The sequence below is a fragment of the Tenrec ecaudatus genome, assembly GCF_050624435.1.
Source record: "Tenrec ecaudatus isolate mTenEca1 chromosome 1 unlocalized genomic scaffold, mTenEca1.hap1 SUPER_1_unloc_18, whole genome shotgun sequence".
Classification (NCBI taxonomy): Eukaryota; Metazoa; Chordata; class Mammalia; order Afrosoricida; family Tenrecidae; genus Tenrec; species Tenrec ecaudatus.
Window position 1 is genome coordinate 808,307 of NW_027457558.1, and position 20,180 is coordinate 828,486.

The 20,180-nt window shown below is 58.9% G+C and overlaps 1 pseudogene; it reads left to right on the plus strand.

The window, feature by feature from the left end:
- Nucleotides 1-782: 782 nt before the first annotated feature.
- Nucleotides 783-15,834, plus strand: LOC142435814 (cytosolic phospholipase A2 beta-like; annotated as a pseudogene).
- The last annotated feature ends 4,346 nt before the right edge of the window (nucleotides 15,835-20,180 follow it).

Here is a 20,180-nt window from a genome sequence, read left to right on the forward strand (position 1 = left end):
AGTTAGTTCACTGTGGCAGGAGATATTGTAAGCCTTTCATCCAGTCATTAAGCCAGTGTGTACTGGGGATCATGGGCGTGCTGGGCACTGTGCTCCATCCTGGGAAGGTGTAACCCACACCCCCACCCTCATGGAGATCACATTCTAGCCGGGGACAGAGACAGCTATCCAGTGGAAATCAATTGAGTAGATAGTATATTAACCTGTTTGCAAACCTGTCACTGGAGTCGTAGGACTGTCCCGTATTGTGTCTGAGGAAACAGATTGGCCACCATGTCTCTGCCCCGAGGGGCACCTGGTGGACTGAGATCAACCCCCTCCTGGTTAGCAGCCACGTGCTTAAGCACCGACCACCACCAGGGCCCGTAGATAGTGTGCTTGACGGTGCAGGTGGTCAAGTGGACATGCACGCAGGAAGGGAACGAGGAGTTTTTCAGAGCCCCGGGGTGGTGTCCATGGTTAAGCATTTGTCTTACTAATGGGAAGGTCGGTGCACATTGCCTACTCCTAAAGGACCCCCAACGAAATGCAATCCTTTTCAGAAAAGTCAGGGCCACAAACTGTGGAGCAAAGGTCCACTCTGACATCCCGGGTCACCAGGAACCAGAATCGACTCGAGGGCAACTGTTGTTTGTTTACTAGAAATGGTTGTGGGCTGGGGCCGGGAGGGGGTGGGCGGTGGGTGGTGTGGTTCACAAGTTCCTAAAGAAGAAGGATAGCCAGCTGGGGGAAGGAAGGCTCTTGGGGTGACTTGTGAGTGGAGGGGCCCCAAAGGAGGTGGCATGGGAGAAGGAGAAGGTGAGGGCGAGGAAGGTTGGGAGTGTTTGCAGGTAGACTCGGTGAGACGAGGAGCCAGCCAGGAGCACAACAGGGAGTCAGTGATTTTTATGAAGGGCAGCAAGAGAAAGCCACCCAGGCAGCACACAGCACGGTACCATCATGGAAGACCCAGGGCGTTCAGGTTATAGGCATGTCTCCCCGATGAGGCTGTCAGCATCTTGAAAGGACCCATTCACACTGGCCAAGCCAAGGGCTGAGCACATTCCAAAATATTCAGTGAATATTCACAGTTGGAAGGCATTCTTCCTTCATCTTGCTGCCCCCAGCCACGGGGAGCTCCCTGCGTGGTGCCTGAGGCTGCTTTTCTATACTTCGCTAGAGGTCCACCACCGCAGCTAGGGAAGCTAACCAAGGGTCTGGCCCCAGGGAGGACTGGGGTTTGGGCCAAGCAGGAGTCCCGCTGTGTTAGCCCCAGTTGACCAGAGAAACAAATTCATAGACACTTATATGTGTTTTAAAAGAGAACTTTATATCAAAGAAAAATTGTACATTATGAAAACATCCCAGCCCAGTCCAGATCAAGTCCTTAAGTCTGATATTAGCCCATATGTCCGATACCAGTCTATAAATCCCTCTTCCTACTCATGAAACACAAGCAATGATGCTGATGCAGGAAGATCACAGGCCAGTGGGTGGAAAGCCTTGTGGACCCAGTGGTGGTGGAGGCATCCCAGCGCTAGCAGGGGTCTCCAAGTGAGCCCTGCGGCTCCAGGGCTCTAGTGTAGCTCTGTGTGTCTTGTCAGCAGGAATGTCTCACAGGAAGGGAGCTATTGATTTCCGTGGGCACCTCCAAATGAGGTCATCAAGCTGCAACCTGAATGACAGCTTAGACTCCACCCCTCCACAAGTTGACACCAGAGTATGTTGCTCACCTGCCCTTGGGCTGTGTGGCCCCTCCTGGAGTAGGCGTGCGGCAGCCTCCTCCTTGAAAATCCCCTTCTATTTCTGGTGGTCCAGAGTCTCTTGGTCCCTCCCCAGTGAGCACTGCCCAGTGATACCCTGTGGCCTGCCCAGAGAGGGCATCTCATCCGTAAGTGGCTGGGTGTTGTTTATGTCAACATCTACCTCCCACCCCACTTAAGAGCTTGGCGTGCCTCCAACCGTGCCCTACCTGGGTGAGGCCCCGATGCCACTGCACTTCTACCGGGACTGGGTCTTCCCCAGCAGGCCCTGCATCATGCACAATGCCCTGCAGAAGTGGTCGCTCCCCTATCTGAGGTGGGTGCAGCCCTGGGCTGGGCTAGGGTGATGGGCGAGCTGTCTTGTGGCATGTGGGCATGCTCTTAGAGTCCCTTCCCCTAGGGCCACGGTGGGTGCCACGGAGATGAGCGTAGTGGTGACCACAGATGGCTATGCTGATTCCGTGCGCGGAGACCACTTCGTGATGCCAGCCGAGCGCCTGCTGCCCCTGTGAGGTGTGTTGGACGTCCTGGAGGGCAGGGCCCGGCACTCTGGCGTGCTCTACGTGCAGAAGCAGTGCTCTAACCTGCTTACCGAGCTGCCCCAGCTGCTGCTCGACTTGGAGCCCCACGTGCCCTGGGCCTCCGAGGCTCTGGGTGAGAGGGGGCGACTGGGGCAGAGGGCAGTCGTTGAGAATACACAGCAGAAGCACACACCAAGCTTCTACACTGACAGCTCGGTGACATTGATTGTCTTGGCCCACACCCACCACCCCATGGCCAGGGTCAGGCCCTGCCGCCCTGGAAGCCTTGACTGTTGACCGACTGCAAAGGATTAGTGCTCTAACTTTTGCCTGTGGGGGGTTGGGCCCACTCCCCAAGCCCTCCAAACCATGGCCTCTTCGCCACTTTTCCCTGTGATGCCCCTCGCTCGCATGCAGTACCCCTGCCCACATCCTGTTGGGTGTTATCCCAGACCCGACCTGCAGGGGACAACCACTCCTAACTCTCCTCCTCTGTCCTGCAGGGAAGATGCCAGAGGCGGTGAACTTCTGGCTGGGGGAGGCAGCCGCAGTGACGTCCTGTAGGTGTCTCTGGGATGCAGGGACAGGGAGGAGCCAGGATGGGGCCAAGGGTGGGAGGCTGGCCTGGAGGGTCGGTCTACAATTCTGCGAACAGAGGAGGAGCGGCGTTGCAGCGTGGTGGGTGGGATGACTTTGGTGTGGGGGCGCACTAGACATCTCTCAGAGGGCACGTTGGCCCCGGAGGTGAACTTGGGAGAACCCTATGCGTGGATATTTACCTCTTTGGAGAGATGACCCGCATGGGGCGTGTGGTGAGTGCCAAGTCCCTGGTGGCTGGGATCTGGAATGCCCTCCACCCCAGACCCCCCCTGGGCATCTCCTGGAGTCTGGTTTGACTATGTCGTTGAGAATACACAGAGCAAAAGCACACACCAAGCTTCTACGCTGACAGCTCAGTGACATTGATTCAGTCCCTCTAGTTGGTTCAAACGTTCTCACCCTCCCTTCCCGAGTTCTTCTCCCTGAGGGAAATGAGGGGGCTTCAGAAACTGTGTAGAAAATAATGGGATTCCCCCTCCCCCTTATAAATTCATTGTCCTCCAGGATCCTGGCTGTTCTTTGAAGAGGCTGTTTTCAGTCTGAGCCCGGATGGAGTTTAAAAGAGCACCATGCTCATGGCAGAGGGATGGAGATCCTTTACTGGCTAAGTTGAACTAGTACTGGGCGTGAAGGAGACATCAGGGGACACTTTGGATGGAAGGTTGAAATCTTTATTCGCAGGACTTTCTCGTTTTTACACCCCTGGCTGTCTTGAGGCGCAAGGCTCTGGGTGGGCAGGTTCTGCCTCTCATGTGCCCTGCTCCGCCAAATCTGCCCAGGACCTTCTTTGTGTTGGCAGTGCACAAGGACCACTACGAAAACCTCTACTGTGTCCTCTCTGGAGAGAAACATTTCCTGTTTCACCCGCCCAGCGATCGACCCTTCATCCCCTATGGTAGGGCTGGGACCTGCCTTACGCATGGGCCCCAAACCAGAGGAAGGGTAGCGAGGCTTCCCTGCCTGTGTCCCTGGGGCCAGGCAGCCAACAGGAGAGGCTGGGAGGAGGTGTGAGGGGCTGGGAGCTCTCTTTGCTGAGCTCCCCCTTTTTCTCTGGCATCAGAGCTGTACACCCCAGCAACCTACCGACTCACTGAGGCGGGCACCTTTGAGGTGGTGGATGAAGAGGCCATGGAGAAGGTGTCCATCTTGGCCCTGGGCCTCAGGGAGGGGCAAGCTCATCCATCTCCGAGGAGCAAGTGGGCCCCAAAAGTCCTGGGAAGGTGGCCCCTTCCTCCGTAAGGTCCCACCTTCTGGGGCTGGTTTCCCAGGGCGGATGGAGGGGGACCTTTGGCCCTTACCGTTGGCAAGGCCAAAGGCCGAGTTCCCCGGTCCTGCTCCGTCCCCAGGTGCCCTGGCTTCCACTGGATCCCTTGACACCAGATCTGTCCCGGTACCCACAGTACCGTGGGGCCCAGGCCCTCCGCTGCACCATGCAGGCCGGCGAGATGCTCTACCTGCCGGCCTTGTGGTTCCACCACGTGCAGCAGTCCCAGGGCTGCATTGCTGGTGAGGAGCTGCTGGCCTCGGCCAGCGGGTGGGCTGGGGAGGCTCTGGGTCAGAGCTGGGCCACCCACCCCTGTGCTTGCTCTCCCCACAGTGAACTTCTGGTACGACATGGAGTATGACCTCAAGTACAGTTACTTCCAACTGCTCGACACCCTCACCAAGGCCTCAGGCCTGGACTAGTGGAGCCCCCAGGGAACGTGCCCCCCCACAGCTCAGGGGGCACTCTGGCTCCTCCCCAGATAGGCCCCCACAGAGACACCCTGCAATCTGTCTGACCCAGAACCCCGTTTGGGTTGGGACCGATCCTGGAGACTATCGTGGGTGATAGGAGGAGGACCAGGAAGTGCCAGGCAGGTGTCTAGGTCAGGGTTCCCAGAAAGCTGCCACGCAGGTGAAGCAGCCCCGTGGGTGGAGGCCAGCTGCGGCGTCCTCCCTCCTCTGTAAAGCTGTGAAGTGGACATAATGATGGTCCCTACCTTTCTGGCTGCCCTGGGGCCTGGAGAGGGTTTCTGTAAGGGCCCGCTCGCTCGCTCGAAAGACATGCTCAATAAAGCCGGGGAGGCTCCATGTGGTACCTGCCCCTTGTGGATTTCTGTGTCTCCAGGAGGGCGGGGAGGGTTCAGATGGAAATGTCAGAGAGAGGAGCTAGCTCCCTGTCTGTCCAGGGACCACAGCTTGTACTCCGGTCTGTCCGGCAGGCCAACCCTGTTTTAACTCTCTGCCAGGGCTCATTGACTGGGACTCTGGTTTGCTTCGCGATGGGGTTGGTGGCCTGGGGACGAGCCTGTGTCTCCTAACCAGCACAGGGACCAGGGGACATAAACTGCCCCACCCCCACCCCTGGGCTGCTCCTCTGCAGAAGGAACTGGCTTTCTCATGCTGCCCCCACAAAAGGGGAGATGAGCCCCCTTCCCCTGGGTGCCCACCTGGAGCTCCAGTCCTGGCCATCTCTGGGGACCCAGGTGGCCCAGGCCCTGGCTTTGAAGAGCTGTTTTTAGTAACAGCCACTCCCCTGCTGTGATGATAGGCTCCGGATACACCCCTCCTCCGGGTCTGCTTCAGTGGAGACTGGGCATTCCTGTCCTTCTGGTACCTGGATGTTGCTACAAGCCTTGTTGGTGGGGACTCTGCCCTTGCCCTACCTCTGGCGGCTGCCCAGACCTGTGGCCCCTCCAAGCCATACCTTCCTGTCCTGCTCACACGGGTGGTTGGTGAGCTGTCCTGGAAGCAGGACCCAGCTGGGCAGGCCCAGGTGGTGTCTGCTGGGGGCAGTGGGTTTTCCAGGAACCCAGCAGGGGTGGGGGACCTTGAGCCCATGGGAGGGTGTCAGTAGCCCCAGTATAGGCTGAGGTGCCACATTTCTTGGACAGGGTGTGGGGCTTGGGCGGAGCGGAAGATGCAGGTGGGAGGGGCTAGGGAGGCCAGTTGGGACATACTTGGATTTTGGCTTAAAACCCCACAGTCCTCGGCCCAGTGGCTACTGCTGCCTTTGCTCGCCCCGCCTGGGACCCCCAGCCTCATGGCTCTGGTAAGACTGGCGTGGCACTGGAGCCCACTCTGACCCTTGCTCCCCACCTGAGTCCTAGCTAATGCTTTCTCTGGAGGGCTGTGGCCACGGTGGTCTTCAGGTGTAGGGGGCGTGTTTGCCAGCTTTGGGTAGGGGCATGGCTGGGCTGCGGATCCACAGAGCTTCTAGGCAGGGAGAGGCTCCTGGCTGCTCCCCTGCTCCCTCTGAGTCAGTTGCCTGGGCTGTCGGGGCCTGAGACTGATGAGATGGGTGACTTTCCCGGGTTCTTCCTCTGCCAGGAACCCCTCGGTGCATGCAGCTGGGACTTCCAACGACAGCTGGGAGGCCAGTGAAAGGGTGTGCTGACACACGCTCCCTGGCCCCAGCGCACCTGGCAGGGCTTCAGCCCAGAGCCCGGGGTGGTTTGGGATGGAGTCCTGGGGTCCTTTGTTCCTCTGCCCTCGGAGAACCTGGAGGGCGCAGGGCTTGGCGCCCATGGGCTGCCTGGCCTGGTAACCTCCCACCTGCCCCAGCACAGAGGTGGCTTCCAGAACTTCCCCCTGACCAGGGGTGGGATGCACAGGGAGGAGCGAGTGAGCAAGCAGGAGCTTAGTCCTAGCAGGCCGCTCCCTCCATGCCCTTCTGTATGCCCACCCAGAGCTTTGTAAGCGAGGGCATGGGCTGGGGCAGACAGGTGGCAAGATGGGAGCCTGCTGGTTCCAGGAGAGGGAAGCGGAGAGCACAGCGATCCTGCCTCTGGGTCTCCGGCCAGTTGCTGGGTCACCTCTCCATGCCTCCGCCTCCTCGTGAGGCAGCGTAGTAGTCGGCTGAGTTAATGTATGGATAGCCCTTGGGACAGACCTGTCATGGGCATTGTGTAAGTTCCTATGGACGTGCCCTGTCTCTTCTAGACTCGGGGTTCTGGGTGGCCTTGGCCCTGTTGGTGCAGGGTGAGCCCTCACAGGTGCCCCAACCTCCCTTCCATCGCCTGCGGCCTTTGGTCATGTCATCCCACAGCAAGTTTGTCCCCTCCCCGCTGCTCTGCAGGCCAAGTTGCCCGGGACCTGCCTGCTCACCATTCTTGTGCTGCAGGCCCACAGCCTGCCTGCCAGGGACGTGGGTGAGTTGACCGAGAGAGGAGAAGGGAACTGAGGTTGCAATTGGAGCAGGGCAGGGACGGTGGGAGGTGGCAGGAGGGCTGGGCCTGCGAGGTCCTGGGAGGAGGGGCTGCAAAGAGTGATGGGCAAGGGCTGGTGATGGAGGGTGGGGCTTGGTGCGTCCCCAGGGATCCCTCTGGTGGTGAACTCTGCGTGGCTTGGGGGAGAATTGGCCCTCATTTCTTCTCCTCCAAGTGACCCACCGTGAATTCTATGTGACCCTGTGGCTGCCCACGGCCTGCAACCACCGGCTCCAGACGCGCACGGTCAACAACTGCAGAAACCCTGTCTGGAACCAGAGCTTCCACTTCCGGGTGCACAGCCAGATCAAGGTGGGCCTGCCTCAGCCCAGTCCTGCGTACCCCCAGCGCCACCCCCACACCACCCCCCACCCCATGGCCCTGTCCCGCTGCTCCCCTTCCAGAACATGGTGGAGCTGAAAGTCTTTGACCAGGACCTGCTGACCAGCGACGTCCCCATGCTGTCAGTGCTGTTTGACGTGGGCACTCTGCTGCCTGGGGAGTTCCGGCGCCAGAGCTTCTTGCTGAGCCTGCAGGCAAGACTCCACATGGGCGGCCACCCTCGCTACCACCAACGGGATGCTGCTTAAATGCCCTCTTCAAAGAACTTGTTTACAGACCATGAGGTCAGGTTTCCCTGGTGCCCGAGGCCCTTGTCAACCAGGACCTGCTTCCCGAGGAGCGGCCCCCTCCTCGGGGCCACATTATGGACAGCAGCCCTCCCCGCATTGGCACCCCTGGCTGGCATCTGGGTTGGAATCTGCACATACCCACACTGACACACACACTCACACTCACATTCACACCCACACACAGCCTCACACACATACACAGGTACACTCACAAGCAAGCACACGCACTCAACCACTGTCACACTCACACATGCACAGCCATGTGGATACACATGCACACACACTCACATGTGCACACAACCACTCACATGCATGCCCACATACATGCACACGTCTTACCTTTATAACTTGCTTTTTCAGGGTGGGGAGCGGTTTGACGTTGAATTCCTCCTGCGGAGTGTGTGAGTTGGGGGTTGCGGGGGTCAGGGGAGTTGGGGGTTGCGAGGTAGGGAGAGGGGCTCTGGGTCAAATCTGTCCCTTCTGGAAGGAGAGAGCCTCGTACGCTCAGGGCTGGTGTCCTTCCCCGGGGACCCTCTGTGGTTGGAAGGACTGCCTAGGCTTCCTTGGGGGCAAGAACCTGACCCCCGCTCATGGCTTTTCCCAGGACAGACTGTGCAGAGCAGCTCACCAGCAACGGTGTCCTAGTGGTGAGTCAGATCATTGTAGTGATTGATTCAGGATCATAGTAGTGATTCGGGATCATAGTGGTGACTTGGGATGGTAATGGTGACTTAGGATCATGGTACTAATTCGGGATCATAGTAGTGATTCGGGATCATAGTAGTGCTGTGTGATCATAGTAGTGATTTGGGATCATAGTAGTGTTTTGGGATCATAGTAGTGCTTTGGGGTCATAGTAGTGCTTTGTGATCATAGTAGTGCTTTGTGATCATAGTAGTGATTTGGGATCATAGTAGTGCTTTGTGATCATAGTAGTGCTTTGGGATCATAGTAGTGATTTGTGATCATAGTAGTGCTTTATGATCATAGTAGTGCTTTGTGATCATAGTAGTGCTTTGTGATCATAGTAGTGCTTTGGGATCATAGTAGTGCTTTATGATCATAGTAGTGATTTGGGATCATAGTAGTGATTTGGGATCACAGTAGTGATTTGGGATCATAGTAGTGCTTTGGGATTGTAGTGGTGAGTGACACACCCTCCCTCAGGCCATCTGCTCACCTGCCCTCCTGGCTGCAAGTCTGTCTGGACCAGGAAAGAGCAAAGTTGGAGGGGCTATGATTTCCAGAGGACATGGGACTGAGGAGCAGGAACCGCGGGCTGCAGGGGAAAGGGTAGTGGTGAGGTATCCTTGCGTGGGAGGGGCGGCATATGAATCTTCTCTTCCCAACACAGGCCCGTGAGCTTTCCCGCTTGCATGTGCGGCTGAAGGAGGCCGGGGACCAGAAGGGTGAGTCTCCCAGGTCACCAGGACAGCCCTGGCCCTCAGCCTATGTCTTCCCCCTTCCTCAGCTGCCCATCCTGGAAGAAGCTGCCAGCCACCTTTAGCCTCCGAAGGCTAGGGGCTGGGGGTGAAACTGCCCGGGCTTACCAAGACCTGGTCTTTTCCCATGACCCTGCTCTGAGGGGGCTGGGCTGGGGGTAACTCCTCCCAGCCTCTGCCAGCCACAGGGGCGGGAGACACCTCACGGGCAGGGAACCCCCTCCCACCCCTACCTCGGTTCCTTTCTCCAGAGTCAAAGGGAAAAGATCAGCTTGTGGTCCCCGGATCCTACGAGGGATCTCAGGAGGCCACCGTAGGCAGTGACTCCTTCCGTTTCCACTTCCCCACCTGCTGGGAGCAGGAGCTGAGTATCCACCTGCAGGTAGGGTGCCCCCCCCCACTGACCCCCTGGAATTCAGGCCCACAGGGCCGGGTGGTACCCCTGCTCTGAGACTCGGGTAAGTGTACAGTTTTAGTCCCCTTGCAGAACGCCCGCCAGGAGCAACTGAAGGTGCCACTCAGGGCCCTGCCATCAGACCAGCTCGTGAGGCTGGTCTTCCCTACGTCCCAGGTACTCTTCACTCAGAGGAAGAGACCTTGATGTGGGGGTGGGACAGGGCCTCAGGCCAGTGCGGGGGTGGGGACAGGGGGTGACTCCTTCTCTCCCTTTTCTTTTGGGCCAAGCCCCTGGGCTGGGCTGTGGGGGTGCATCCCTGTGGAGATGACTGGGGCATCCCAGGGCCGAAGTTGGGGTGGAGGTGCCAGCCTTTCTGAGTGGTGTTTTGCTGGTTTGCAGGAGCCTCTGATGAAGGTGGAGCTGAGAAAAGAAGACAGGTGAGAGGCTGGGCTGGGGGAGAGCAGCCGGGGGAGGGAGGGCGCTACGTGCAGCTGGGTGGCCTGGAGGACCGGAAGCAAGCGGGTGGCTGCAGCAGGGAGCTCCCAGTCTTGGGAAGGTGCTCAGAGCAGAGAGGGTCCTTCCTCAGCCTTGTAGTCTGCGTGTGGCCTCACTGGGTGGGAGAGAGGTGGGGGCTGAGGAGAGTAACACGCCTGGTTTGAGGAGCACAAAGACCAGAAGGAAGCAACCTTTTGGGTGGAAGCAACGTGGCTGGGCCTTCAAGAACTTTTGCTGGCCCTCGGTGTCTGGGAGCATAAGCAGCCCCAACTTAAAGGCCTTTGTTCCTTCTCAGCCCCCGTGCCCCCTCCCCAGTGTAGCCCTGGTCCAGCGTTGCAGGGGAGGGAGAAGCTGAGACTCAGGGCCACCTTTGGCCACAGGGACACCCTCATCTGCCGGCTGGCCTTGCTGTCATGCCGGGCGTGTTTGTGTGGCTCTGGGCCCACCATCCCCCCCTCACTCTCCAAGCTTCAGCACGCAGGCTGAAGGGAGAGAAGAGATGGACGTGGATCTTTCAGGGAGATGGGCCCAGTGTTCTCTTTTCTGACGAGGATGAGCACTGCCTCACTGTCCGTCCATCCCCCCACCCCACCCCCAGACCAGGGGAGCTGGCCGTGCGCCTGGGCTTCGAGCTGTGTGCTGAGGAGCAGGCCTTCCTGAGCAGGTGGTGGCCAAGGCCCTGCAGCAGGCCCTGCAGCTGGAGGGAGACCTGCAGGAGGACGAGGTCTGTCGGGCTGGGCAGGAGTGTGGGGGTCTCAGGCCGAGTGTTGAGCTGAGTGGGCCTCCACACTTCCATTGCCCGACCAGGGTTGGTTGTAAGGCGGACTTGTGTTTGCCTCTCGTCTGCCCACCTACCCCCCTTGTACTTCCCGGAGCTTTCTTGATGTTATCTTGGGCCCAATGCGGCTGAGCAGTGTCAGAACCACGGGCCCCACCAGGGGTAGCTACCCTTCTCTGTGCGTTGGCCCGTGACCTGGAGCTGCTTTTAAGACTGGGCCTCTCAGACAACTCGGTGGACATCTGGCCAGGCCTCTCTGCTGGTTGGGCTGGCTCCTAAGGAAATGAGCTCCTTGCAAGGGGAGAGGGACGCTGATTTAGGGGTTTTGAGGTGAGCCTGTGTCTTTTAAGAAGTGACCGCCGTACTCCCCAGGCTGGGGATGGGGAGATAAGGCCTGTGGCCTGTACGCTCCCTGGAGTTTTCAAAACCCGAAAGGACCCACCCTGCTGAAGGAGGTTATCCTGACATGACTCTCCTCAGCTGCTCTGACTCAGACCTGCTCCATGGGTCCCCACCAGACTCTGACCTACGCTAACTTGGTGGTGGGGCCAGGGGCAGGGGACTGAGTGGCCACTTGACTTGCTGTGTCATCCTCCTGTGGTTTTTACTGCCCGGCGCACCCTGACCTCCCCTCCACCAACTGGAAGTCCCCGCAGGGCCTCCCTTGAGCCCAGCTGTACTCTGCCCTTCCAGGTCCCAGTGGTGGCAATCATGGCTACTGGTGGAGGGGTCCGGGCAATGACTTCCCTGTATGGGCAGCTGACCGGCCTCAGGGAGCTGGGCCTCTTGGACTGCGTCTTCTACATCACAGGGGCCTCAGGCTCCACTTGGTGAGCAGGCTGAGTGTGGGATCTGGCGGTGAGTGGGCAGAGGCAGGGGTGCCTGTGGTAAGGCTTCTCCAGTGCCCCCTTGGCCTCCCTGACTAGATTGGAAGGTCTGCGAGGAGGCAGGTGGCAGGTGCGATATGCCCAAGGTGCCCCATGGGCTTCGGCTGTCTCCATGGAGCTGGAAGGCACCTGCGGGCTGCTGCCCTGGGAGAGAAGGTCCGAAGGGGTGTGAGGTCTCGGGGGACTCTTAGAGGAACCTGTCTGCCCCCGACCTCTGGCTTTGCCTAGGACCTTAGAAAACCTCTACAAGGATCCAGAGTGGTCGCAGAAGGACCTGGGGGGCGCCACCGTACTGCTGAAGACGCAGGTGACCAAGAACAAGCTGGGCGTGTTGGCTCCCAGCCAGCTGCAATGGTACTACCAGGAGCTGGAGGAGCGCGCTCGCCTGGGACACCCGGCCTGCTTCACCAACCTCTGGGACCTCATCAATGAGGCCATGCGACATGATGGGGTACAGAAGGGCGGCCCATGGGGACGGGCCTGGACCTGGAGGCAGCCCTGCTGGGTAGCAGGGCGAGGGGAGATCTCCAGAGACCAGGCAGCAATGGGTTTACACGGAGTTATCTCCCTACAGCCTGATGTCCACAAGCTCTCGGAGCAGCGACAGGCTCTGAGGCACGGCCAGAAACCTCTCCCCATGTACTATGCCCTCAACACTAAGGGGCACGGCCTGTCCACCTTTGAATTTGGAGGCAGGTCGAGGCAGCTGGTTGAGGCCCCGGGCGGCCAGGGGTCGGGGAAGGGGTGGTTGGGATGGTGTGGGGAGGCAGTTTTTCATGCCCTTCTCCTTACACTCTGGTCCGGGACCCGAGTGAATCCAGACACCCATGACCCCAGAGTCACTTGGACTGGAGGGGAGTCGCCCCGTCCTTTGTGGCTGCCCTGCGTGGGTTCGGGTGGGCAGGAGGGTGGTGGCCAACAGCGGTCCCTTCCCACCGCAGAGTGGTGTGATTTCTCCCCCTACGAGCTCGGTTTCTCCAAGTAAGGTGCCTTCATCCCCTCCGAGCTCTTCGGCTCCGAGTTCTTCATGGGGCGGCTGATGAAGAGGATGCCTGAGTCCCGCATCTGCTTCCTGGAAGGTGAGGGGGTCTTGGAGAGAGAATGGGGGAGGGGAGGATGTTTCTGGGGGAGCCCCATCACTGAGGCGGGCAGCAGGGAAGGGTCAGGCTGTGACAGGAATGGGGGCTCTCGTCCCCTTGTGTCTGCGCTCCCAGGTATCTGGACCAACCTATATGCAGCCAGCCTCCAAGACAGCTTATACTGGTCCTCGGAGCCCAGTCCGTTCTGGGATCGCTGGGCTCAGACCCTGACCAGCTTGGGTAGGTGCCCAGGCTCCGGGGCTGGTGCTGGGGGTGGGCATGTGACTCCCAGCTCTGTGTGTGTGTGGTGGTGGGGGCACTGGTCTCAGCTCTTTCCCTCTCCGGGGTCACTGCCCTCAGACTGGGCTAGCACCCACGCCCCACTCCCTGGCTGTGCAGACAAGGAGCAGGTCCCAGTGCTGAAGATGGAAGTGCCACCCAGCCTGGCTGGGAGGATCGGGGAGTTGTTCTCTGGCCTCCTGGCGTGGCGTCCGCTTGCCCAGGCCACCCACAACTTTCTGCGTGGTCTCCAGTTCCACAAAGACTATTTCCAGCACCCTCACTTCTCCTCCTGGAAAGGTAGCTTCTCCCACCGGGGTCCAGCCCCCTGATGTCTTCCCAGAGCTGTGGGCCTTGGCTCCAGGCCCCTCCTGGGCCCCTCACCTCACCCCTTGGCTCCAGGCCTTCCATGTGTGGCCCCACGGGATGTGGGAAGTAGAGTTTCCTGCTTTCTCCTTCAGCTGGGGCTGGAGGTTGCTTCAGGGCTGGGGCCAGGTGGGTGGGGCCTGAGGGTGGAGTCTTTTTCCAGGAGCAGCCAGTGACTGCCACTGACCAGGGGAGCAAGCGTGGTGTCCTCAGCACCCGTGCTCAAGGCTGCCCTCCCACCCCGCCCACTTCTCCAGACACCAAACTGGATGGACTCCCTAACCAGCTGACCCCTGGGGAGCCCCGCCTGTGCCTGCTGGACGTGGGCTACTTTGTCAACACCAGCTGCCCGCCCCTCCTGCAGCCCACCCGGGACGTGGACCTCATCCTGTCGCTGGACTACAACTTAAATGCCACCTTTCAGGTGGGGGAGCTGATGAGTGGCACCCGAGGATGCTAGGGCGGCTTCACAGTGTGTGCCTTGCTGGCTTCCTCCCAACCCTACGAGACAGGGACCCACATGCTATGGGCTGAGCTGTCCAGAGAAACAAAAGCAGCAACACTCCTTTGTGTAGAAAGAAAGAGCTTTAGATCAAGAAGTCATTTTAGATCAGCAAGGCATCCCAGCCCAGTGTGATTCAAGACCATGCTAGTCAGAACCTTCCTCAGCCTCTGTGTAGCTGCAGGCAGATAATGCCCAGGCTGGCGTGAACACGGCCGAGTCGGCGGCTCTCCAGGCTGGTGGCCCCATGGGGCCGTCCCTGGAGACAGAATCCCAGCGAGGAGGAAGAGGCTCATAGCATCTCCCCTTCCTTCCAAGGAGGGATCACCAGGCTTCCACCTGAGTGACAGGTGGGACTCCACCCCTGCACTTTCACGCAGGTCCAAGTGGACATAATATCTAACCACCACACCATGTCAAAAGAACCAAACCAGGATCCCCACCATGGAGTCCATGCTGACTCACCGGGTCCCCCTTGGTGTGTTTCCGAGATCGAACTGCTTACGGGAGTAAAAATGCCCACGGAGCAGTTTGTCACAGGAAATCAGCCTCTAACAACCAATGGGTCAGTAGGCACAATTGTATGGCGATAAAATAGTAAAGGTCTAGTAAAGTCATAGAGGCTAGGAGAGATAGGGGAGCGAGAGTACAATAAAGGAGTCAGGCACGTTTTATGATAGCATGCTCACCTCAGCTCCTCTTGATGGACCACGAGGAAGTGGGGGAAGAGAGAGCATCTGTATTAACTTGGGGTAGTTACAGGTAGCCTTAAGACATGCATATTCAGTAGTTACATACGCCACAAGGTGGGTGGGATCGACAGTAACGCTGAGTTCACAAGTGAGGAAGCCTAACAGCTGCATTGGGGGAAGCTGAGAGGGGGGCTGGGCGACAGCAGGAAGAGAGAGCCAGAGGATGTCTGCCTCTGTAGGGAGATCAGACCAGCCATGTGCTCACTTGAAGGCAGCATGGCTGTTAAGGGAGAGTCTGTGGCTACCAACGTGGAGGCACAAGTTCAGGAACGTGGTGCTCGGCCCTCTCTCCATGGAGCAGCGGGTGGTTTCCCAGTGCTGAACCTGCAGAACCTCGCCCAGCACATAACTGTTTCACCACCAGCACTCCCTGTGAAAAGAACTGGGGTTTCATTCACGCTCCATCAGGGGGCTTTCTCCGCAATGGGGAGAGGATATGATGGTGAATCTGGTTGGCTGCACCTGCACCCCGGCTGGTTGCAGGCCGTCGACACCTCAGCGTTTAGTTTCTGTGTTAATTTAGTGAGAGGTGTGTGCCCTTCATGGCTGGCCTCAGTGATGGCTACAGTCCGTTTGGTGGAGCTCTGAGGGGCTGCGGCACGGCTGTCCACTCCGACTGATGCTTGGTCCTATGTGACGTCAGTGTCCAGGACCAAGGGAGCCCAAGGCAGCTGCAGCTGGTGGGCCGCATGTGCCAAGAGCAGGGCATCCCGTTCCCGCCCATCTCTCCCAGCCTCGATGAGGAGCGCCAGCCTCGGGAGTGCCACAAGTTCTCTGATCCCGGCCGGCCTGAGGCCCCAGTCATTCTGCACTTCCCCCTGGTCAACGACTCCTTCCGGGACCACTCAGCCCCTGGTGAGCCAGCTTGCTGCCACCCCCTTCCTGGTGTCCCAGCCTCCCCGACCCAGCAGACCCTCCCTCCACCCCAGCACCCTGCCCCTCCATGCCCACGATGTGCTCTCTGCACAGGGGTCCCTAGGACACCCGAGGAGCAGGAGGCCGGCCGGGTGAACCTGTCTCCGTCTGACTCCCCCTACCACTACTCGAAAGTGACCTATAGCCAAGAGGACTTGGACAAGCTTCTGGGCCTGGCCCACTACAACATCTGCAACAACCAGGAGCGGCTGCCGGCTGCCCTGCGCGAGGCCGTGCGGAAGAGGAGGCAGCACTGACAGCCCGCCCCGAGTGACACCATGCCTCAGCCTCAGAGAGCCATCCCCCAGTGTTCTGGGGCCTCGGAGGGCCTGGTTGGCCCCAGCAGCACCCTTCCTAGCCTTGGGTGTATGCCCTGGTACCCCAGACGGGGCAGGAGCTGCCAGCACCTCACAGAGGGCCATCTGCACTGTGAACTGAAGCTGTGACTACGGGCTTGCCACAGCTCAGCAGCTGCTCTGGTCCTGGGCCCTGGGCCCCTGGAGCAGGCCACAGTGGGCCTCTTCTCCAAGCACCGGGAGAGGTGGGGTGCAGAGGTGCTGTGGCAGCCGGGGTGTAAATGGGGTGGGGTTGGGGTTCGGGGTGGCTGGGCCCGGTGTAGAGTGCTGGCACTGGGGGGAGGGTCCCAGGCTCCCCCGCCCTGCTGCTCTGAATGCTGTACGCAGGGACTCGGGGGCTGCACACATTATATGACTCGTCCCACCAACGGTCTGAGGATGTCATTGCTGCTACGAATGGGGAGACCTTTGGTACCACCATCAAAGACCAGTTTAGGAAACAAGACAAGGACACATCTCCCTGGCCCCGCAAAGAGTTGCCAGCCTCTTGGTGCTGTGCCACCCTTTCCCAGCAGGAAGCCCCGTAGGAGGTGTCTGCTTCGGGCACCCCTGCCCCACCCTCACAGCCAGTAGCTGCCCTCTTTGCCGGGTGGGGGTCAGAGCACCTTGAGGAAGAGCCTAGGAAGGTGTGACCTCGGAAGGGCTGCCCCTTACCAGGAGCTGCCCGTTCCCAGGGTGCTGCGTGCTGGACTGGCTAGACTGTGGCGAGCCTGCATGGGCAGTCTGTGGCTGGTTCCATGTGGTGACCTGGATGGAGCACGTCCTCACCTACAGCCCCAGGGTCACTTCTGGGCCCACCCACTCACCTACAGCCCCAGGGTCACTTCTGGCCCCACCCACCCCTGTGGAGGAGCAGCGAGGCCCAGTGAATTAATGTTGGGTCCCTGGGTCACACCTGCCCCACCACCACCTCCCTGACAATACCCCACGTTCCTCTAGCATTGGTAACCACGTGGATTCCCATGACACTCCCCTTCCCCCTTCCCCCCAATGCATGGCTGAGTGACTCCCAGGTTGGGCACAGAGTGAGAGCCAGGGCAGGAGTGACTGCTCAGTACCCCTGTGTCCAGGATGAGGCTTCACCCCAGCCATTCATCCCATTCATGAACTGGACCCCATGGGAGAGTGCGTGGAGGTGGGCAATTACAGCGGAGATGGTGCCCCAGGATGTCTCCACTGGTGGAGGGTGGTGGGCTCAGGGGTGCTGCACATTCTGGGGGGTGGGAGTAGGGGGGAACAGGGGCTCCTGCTTGCACATGAGAGAGAGAGAGAGAGAGCCTTGCCCTGCCCTGCCTTCTCTGCCTCCACCTTCTGACCCCTGACTAGATTCTCTTCTCCCCTTGGAGGGCGACGGGGCCTGTGCCTTGGGAGAGCTGCAGGGGACTGTGACAGCAAGGGACGGGGAGGCAGCAGGCTGCCCATGAGCCGAGGTTGGTTTGGAGAGGGAAGAGGAGAAGGCAGGCCAAAGGGCACAGTTGCAGGAGGCCAAGTCCAGGCAAGCTTGCTGGGACTATGCCAAGAGAGGCTGCCCTAACCCCGTGCTGCTCCAGTAGGCAAGGCGTTCCGAGAGGGCCTGCTCTTCTCTGCAGACCAGCCAGCAGCAGGAAGCTGAAGGATCGCACGGGTCTGCAGATGTGTGTGTGTGCCCATGGACGCACACCACACAGACACACACACATGGATGGACATACCACAGGCATGTATACCATAAACACACCTGGATGAACACACACCACACCGATGGACACGCATCTACCAAAAACACGTGAACATCTATCACAGGTGCGCCCGCAAACACACATGCACACATGGACAGGCATGAGTACAGAGGGCTGAGCCCGTGGGTGGGACAGCCGTCAAGTCTGGGGAAGGGAGTGACATGGTCCAGAAGCTGCCTGGGGACCATGGGTTGCCCTGGCGGGTGGGGGTGAGGCTTCTCTTAGTCCCAGGGCATTGGGCGTCTGGTGCGGGAGGTGCAGAGCAGATGGGGACCCTGCTCCAGGAGCCCCGAGCGGGCGATGCGGGCGTGTCCACATCCAGTCACACCACCACTGTCCTGAGAGGTGAACTGGCTTTCTGTGTGCCCACATTGGGGGCCCGGACCACGTGTTCCAGGGAGCAACTTGTGCAGCCTGGAGCTTGGGACAGCTTACTTAAGCTGAGAGGCCCTGTCGGACGACCTTCAGCAAAGCTCAGCCTTTGAGTTCTGGGCTTCTGGCTTCAGGGCACGATGAGGGCAGCTGCTGGTTCTGGCCCAGCTGCAAGCAGCCTCGCTGTACCTGGCCCTTCTGGGGACTCCAGATAGCACTGGGGAAACTGGGTGCACCGAGAGGCTGGGTTACTTGCTAGAGACCACATCTAATTAGCAGTGGAGTTGAGACCTGATATGGCCCTCACCATAAAAAGGAAGTGTTTTCTGCCCTGGTGACCCTTGGCCTTCCCTGAGGTCAAGGGTGACCATAGCAGCCACATGAAGAGTGTCAGAAGCAGGGCACAGTGATTGCCTCAACCTCCCCACTCTCCCCCCGCCGGGGCTCTTCCAGTCTTGGCCTAGTGCCTCTATTGCTGGGGAGCAGGCTGGAGAGTCCCCCACCCCTGCAGGGCCCACAACCTTCCTAGCAGTGCCAGCGGATCTGAGAAGGCACAGCCTGGCAGTGTGTGGCCAGGCTCCCTGGAAATGGTCCCATTGAAGATCTGGAGTGCAGACCGATTGTTTTCCTTTGATTGTGTTACAGACACCTTACAGGAGAGAAGGACGTTTATAGATCACTGTCTACAGTTTCTGACCTTCAAAGCACTCAAATCATTGCCATCGAGTCGATTTCTATCATCGAGTCCCTGTAGGACAGCACACGACGGCCCCTGCGGCTCTCTGAGGCTGTCACTACGGGAGCAGACAACCGAGCCGTGTCTTTCTGATGGGTTTCACACCACTGACCTTGCCACGAGCAGCAGCCCGGGGCATGCCTTTTTCTGACCTTGGGTTTGACTAATATATATATATATATATATACACATATAATGCACATATATATATATGAATTTTTATATAGAGGGTTTTGTTTTAAGTGGAAACATGCAGAGCAGTTTAACAATTTCTACACATTTTGTTTGCAGCCCTCATAATATAACACAGCACTCTTCTTACCTCCTCCCTGGCCCCTCCCTCCCTCCTGAATTTTGAGGGCAAATGCTCCCTTTTGCTCTGGGAAGCAAGTGCCTCACAGGTGCCATGCGTTCACTTTATCAGCTCGACTGTTGCTTGGGCAGGGGTGATTCCCGGAGCTGGGCTCTGTTTTGGATTTGAAGGGCCCTGGTTCGGGGATCCAGTAGTCCCTGTCAAACTTGTAATGCCCTCTCTTCATGAAGTCGACTTCCATTGGCTTTCAAGCTGTGCACAAGTTGCCAGTTTGAGCTCAACCAGAGCAGTTTGAGGCGGTGGCTGGGCACCATCTAACTCTCCTGGTCTCCAGGACAAGGATGGAGGGCTGTGGTGTTGGTGGTCCGTTAGTCCTGTTGACTGCTTTGCTTCAGTTTTTGATTTTCTTCACTCGTCTGCTCCAGATGGGGAGAGAGGGGATCCTAGTTGCTAGAGGTGGCTTTGCAATGGAGACAAACATTTTATACTAAAGTGAGATTCTTAGGTGACATTTGTGTGACTGCAGAGCCCCTGCTCATCTTCCTCCGTGCTCACCCTAGCTGACCACCTTCCTGCCTCAGAGGATGGGGCACTCCCTCTGCCCATCCACCCTCAGGTCCTCACTTTCAGTCCCACAGGATCCTGTGATATCAACCCGCCCCCAGCCTACACAAGGATTACAAACCCACGCTCCACTCAGATTCTCTGTAGCTAGTGTCACCTCCCCTGTGTTCCTCAGAGTGTGCTCTGCACCCATGAGATTATTGATTGGTTTCCACCCATAGTGACCCTCTGTGTCCCACAGGGCTTGCTCTGGGGGCAGCTCTCAGAGGGGGAAACCAGGAGGAGGAGGGGAGGGAGCAGTTGGGCAGAAGAAGCTGTGATGGACCCCACAGAGCCAGACTGCCCACGGAGGACAGGACCCTGCGGCTGTTTCCTCGAAGGGGTGCCCCTCAGGGCGGATCAATGCTCTGGGGACTCCACCGCAGGTTGAGGCCCCTCGACCCCTCCTCAGTCCCGCCCTCCACACCCTCACCTACATCTGGAGCTGGGTGAGCTTCTCCTCCTGGGCCGCCAGCTGCCTTTCCAAGTCCTGGTGCCAGGCATG